This window comes from Hemitrygon akajei, chromosome 3 (assembly GCF_048418815.1).
Source record: "Hemitrygon akajei chromosome 3, sHemAka1.3, whole genome shotgun sequence".
NCBI lineage: Eukaryota > Metazoa > Chordata > Chondrichthyes > Myliobatiformes > Dasyatidae > Hemitrygon > Hemitrygon akajei.
Genome location: NC_133126.1, coordinates 62,052,950 through 62,058,630, shown reverse-complemented (window position 1 = coordinate 62,058,630; position 5,681 = coordinate 62,052,950).

Genomic DNA, 5,681 nt, shown 5'->3' with positions numbered 1-5,681 from the left:
TATCGTTGAGTATGTTCTATCTGGTAAATCCAGCACATTGCAATGAAAAACTTCGTCGGCACGCAAAAATAAAATTCTACCTTAATTCTCGAAGACTAGCAACAAAATACTTGATACCAGTGTAAAAATAAAATTAAAGTGCTTAACTTCTGAGTTTGTGATTATTTGAACACCATTCATTTTAAATCTGAGAGCTGGATATTTGGTGTAACCGAATCGTAAACCTTTTTATTTTGAATTGATTCGGATTAAGTTACACAACACACAGAATTAATCTGATCCCAGTTACAGCATTCTACGACATGGAGGCGAGTAGAGGATTTTCTTTTGGATTTTATTTTCCGCGAAGGTGTTACATGCATTTCAACACAAAGTCATTTGGAATGGAAATTTATAAACATTGGCACAGAGTTGACCGACGCAATTAGCCGCAGGCCATAGTAAGGATAACAGACCGCCAGCGCACGGATTAAATATAATTATTAAAGGACCCTGCAAAAAAAAATGAAAATGCCAGAGTAGCGCCCACAGATAAAGATGATTTGCTGTTCTTTTCGCGAGAAGACCAGCAGTGGAAGCGAGAAACACGGAGTTTATTATGGGGATTTGATTTTTTTAATGCCGTTATATTCCTCCCTTACTGAACACTCCGAGAGGAAGTCGACGCACTCTCCTTGATAGAACATCAAGTAAAGGTTGCCGAGTAGGAAAATGGAACACAACTTCGGGACAGTTTTTACATGTTCTACTTTCACTGCATTATAAAGACAGCCACGCCCAAAATAGTTATTCATTAGTAAATTAGATTACCATTGGACATCACAAATAATTACAAGTCGTGCTTCTGCCAAGCTGCAGAAGCTTCGAGATGTTTCTATCAAATAAGGAGCTGTGAAGTATGTTCAAGGCAGTTTATCAAATGTTTTTGAGAATTTAACGAAAAGCCCCAGAAAGTTTCCAGTTTTGAAGGAATGGCGGGATGGAACTGGGGTGGAAACTTGGGAGAAAAATGTCCCATTTGAAATATGGTCAAACGTTTCAAACGATTTTGTATGTTCAAGATGGAGAGAAAGATTGACTCTGAAATATCTTAGGATCAGCGTGTGCTTGTGTCTATATGAATTCTGGAGGCGAAACTATTATGTTCTTTCCAGTAGTCCTTTGTGTTTGATATTTTCTTCCCTCCCCCTCCTCAACTTTTAACCAACTGAATGTTAGAATTCCTTTCAAGAATGCGTCACTTCACACAGATTTTAACTAAACTATCCAAAGTTCGTACACGAGGGGGTATAAATTTTGTTCCGACCCTAAAACGTCGGTTTTCACGCACGAGGAAATATTATAGTAATAAAATCTATATTAACCTTGGTGAAGGACTGTGTTGATAGAAACTGTCTGCCAGATCGCTTTAAATCGTTGTAGGTAAAATAAATGTAAGCATTTCAGTTCACGTGTTTTAAGAAGCGTCTGTTATAATAAACGGTGTTAATACTGTTGCGACAATCATGATATATATAGTAATCTATTGTGTTCTATCAGGAATCGTAGATTTCAGGGGGGGATGTATGAGGAAATTAAACAGTTTATATCGGCATAATAACCATTAACGGGCGCTAAAAGGGAAAGTTGTTGGCAAGAGAAAGTAAAATGTAAGAGGCGTGCATTTTGATGAAAGTTATTCAATATCTCGACCCTGTGTTGTCTGCTCTGCCTGTTGGGCAGAGGATGGGGCTGACACTGTCACCTGGGCCCTTTGTCGGTACTGATGTCCTACCAGTATTCCATATGGATGCAGCTCGGCTTGGAGAATCTCCAACAGAATCCCCATTAAACTCTTTTTGTGTACTCGGTTGAATGAAGCATTGTCAGCTCTGAATAGGATGCAGACAAATTCCGTAGTGTTTCAATTCAGAACTTTTTAATCAGTCCCCAGTGACAATTTTATGGTTTACGGAAGGCACAATGGTATCTTTTAAAACATTGTAACCTTCATGAAGACAAAAGACACGGTTCTGATGCGATGACAACTATTTTGGAAATCCGCGTTCCTAATGGGACATTTGTGCGGAATTAAACGTATCCATTAGGACTATTTGCTAAACTGTAGAACATTTAAGGACAAAAATACCAAATTAATCCGGTTGTTAGCATGATTATTTTTCATGCCTTGTCATGGCACTGACGCATTTTACACAAAGCAAGTGTTGAGAAGCATTAAACACTACAAATCGTAAATGCTGCTCAAGTTGTTTATCCTTCCTTTGCAAACATGCAGTTTTTGAAGTAGCGATTCCCTGCATCAGGAAACAATATGCTAACCATTTCTATCCCCACGAGAGTTACCCCTATTTAACTGAAGGTGTACGCACATCTGTCCGCAGCTCGGTCGCCGATTAATTCGTCATTATTTTTCTCTTTATACCGCAGTTAAACAAAACGATGATTTGTACGATTTTTCTTGAAAGCTAATGGCAATGCACTTAAAGCCCCGTTACGGAGAGTCTTCACAATGCAACTGCACATTAATTACGTATTCTTTTGATAGATTTGTAATTTGTCAAGTATTTGTGGATGAGAAGCATTCTTTCTGAAATTTCAAACTTCAGATGTCACGATTTAATTGAAGAAGTGAGGAGAGGAGCGGGGGAAGGAGAGGCTGGGTTGTCTGTGGTGGTACCGAGTGAGGGTGCGCAGAAACCGGGGCATCTCCGCAGTTCGTGCCGCCGCAGTGCTCGGGGAGAAAGCTCGCGACATTCCGATAATCCGATTCAAATCAGCAGCTGCCGAAGTGGCAAAGGCGCAGGCGATCCGGAGCTCCTCAAGGTCCAGGGTCGATCTGCGGGAGGCTATCGTAACAGCGAAAAAATCAGGTTAGAGACAGGTCAGCTGTGGCAGGGCTCGCAAGCCATTACTTCCTATAAGGCGAAACCTAACACAGTGATAAGCTGAACGAGCTTTGAAAGGGAGTATAGAACTATACCTGTGCGAATGCCGGCAGCATCTGGTAACCCTGTGACCTTTGTCTCAGGGGCGACGTCAGAACACCTTTCAAGAGGGTGAAGCTTCGCAAGGCGTCAGGCCCTGTTGGTGGACCTGGCCGGGCATTGGCAACCCGTGCCAGCCCACTGGCGGGAGGGTTCAAGGGCATCTCCAGCCTCTCCCTGCGGCAATCTGAGTTTCCCACCTGCTTCAAAAAGGGTGTCGATCATACCGGTGCCCAGGAAGAGCAGGATGAACTACTCCAGCTTCTACCGCGCAGTGGCACTCACGTCCACCGGGATGAAGCGCTCTGGGAGGTTGGTCTGGGCTAGAATGAACAGCCAGAGCGAGGACCGAGACCCGCTGCAATTTGCCTACCGCCACAACCGGTCTGCAGTGGATGCGATCTCACTGGCTACACCGGCAGGTTGTTCTTTATTAATTACAATTCAGCGTTCAACAACGTCATCCCCTCAGTATTCATCAACAAGCTTCAAAACCTGGGCCTCTGGATCTCCCGCTGCAACTGGAACCTTGACTTGCTCATCGGGAGACCACGGTCAGCACGGGTCGGAAGTAATATCTCCAGCTCGTTGACAATCAGCGCCGGCAGATCTCAAGGATGTGTACTTAGCCCACTGCTCTACTCTCTCCACGCCCATGACTGTGTGGCTAGGCACAGCTCAAACGCCATCTGAAAATTCGCCCATGACACTACTGCTGTGGGCAGAATATCAGAACGAAGAGGGGCGCAGGGGCGCGCAGGAGTGAGATAATTAGGCTGGTTGAGTAGTGTTCAAAAAAAAACCTTGCACTCAACGTCGAGACCAAGGAATTAATTCTGGACTTCAGGAAAGCACACAGCAGTCCTCATTGCGAGGGGAAACCAGTTCCTGGGTGTCAACGTCTCTGAAAATCTACCCAGAGCCCAACATATTTATGCGATTATGAAGAAGCCTCATCGGTGACGGTATTTTACTAAGAGTTTGAGAAGATTTCATATGTCACCGAAGACTCTTGCAAATTTCTACAGACGCCCCCATGAAAACATTGTGACTTGTTGCATTACCGTATGGTATGAAGGCATCAATAAACAGGGTCAGAAAAAGCTGTAGAGTTGCAAACTCAGACAGCTCCATCATGGGCACTAGATTCCCCATTATCCAGCACATCTTCAAAAGGCAATGCCTCAAGAAGGCAGCATTCATCATTAAGGACCCTCATCACTCAGGACATGCCCTCATCACATTCCTACCATCAGGGAGGAGACCTGCACTCAACATTTTAAGAGCAGCTTTGTTCCGTCACCAGCAGACTTGCGAATGGTCCATGAACCCCTGAACACTATCTCACTATTTTGCGCTTTTTATTACACTACCTATTTTTTATATTTCTTATTGTAACTTATACGATTTTTAAATGTGTTGCACTATACTACTGTTGCAAAACAACAAATTTCATGACACATGTCAGTGACAGTAAACCTGATTTTGATTCTGTTCTTTGAATGTAATACCGCTGCTGAAATTTTTGCGAAGTGGTGTTGGGAGCTTGGTTACACCATGCTCATTAGCTGGAAGAAGATTACCCAAAGATGTGGTTTGGCATGACTACTGCATTGTGAGACATCATCCTTCAGACCAGATGTGAAAAGTCCAATGCCAGTGTTCAAATTCTCACTTTGTATCATGATGCAGATATCCTCAACAAACTCATAAAAATGGTTTAACGTTTATTTTGTGGTGGTCAAGGAGTCGCTCTATATTGCTTAGCATGAACTTCAGACAGATACAAAGGAATTGTACTGAGACATTCAGTATAAATAAATAGGATTAAATTAATGAAAACTTGACACTCATTAAATTGCACAATGGCTTGGCATCTTCGTATTACAAAACTCTTGAACAGAGAGTTGTAGGATTTTAGTTAGCAATCTGGTGCTGGGGAATGCTCATGGTAAAACTTGAATGCCCAGGTTTTACCATGAGCACTACCTAGGACCAGACTACCAACTAAAAAATCAGCTAAACCTCTGGTCCAACACTTTTGCAATACTGTGATGCAGAACTGCTAAGTATAAGTAAATAATTGTATCTTGGACAACCACACAGAGGAAATGACAGCTGCTGAAAACATTCATGTTTTGAATCTCGAATAGGTGCTGGTGTGGCTAGGGTGCATTGCCCGCACTCAGAATGACATGGACAATGCATTCCAGGAGGAGCTCGATCTACAGGTAGAAAAGCCAATGGGTGCATTCTGAGCAGTCAATGCAGATCAAGTAGAAAGTGCAAGGGTCCAGAAGGTGTATCTCCATCTCAAGACAATATTCAGTTCCAAACACTTATAAGGGACTTCATTCTTCTGGGGAGTAAAGCCAGAGCTGAGGCTGTGGAACCATGGTTGACCAAGCTGTAATGGAGGGGGGTGGGGTGGGGGAGCAATACTCTGGGAAGTTATTATGCTAATGAATCCGATGGTCTGAGAGTCAGATTGATATTTCTATGGCTGCAAATTTGATTGAAGATTCATATGTTAATTCAGCAGTGCCACACGAGGATATCTCCAGATGGCTTCAGAAGTTGCTGACAGAACAACAGAGGTCATTCTGCTCGATATGGCATAAAAGATAGACACTGGCAGAATAACATAGTTCTATAAGTAAAAAGTAGAAGTCAAAGAAAAAACTGAAAGAATAGGAT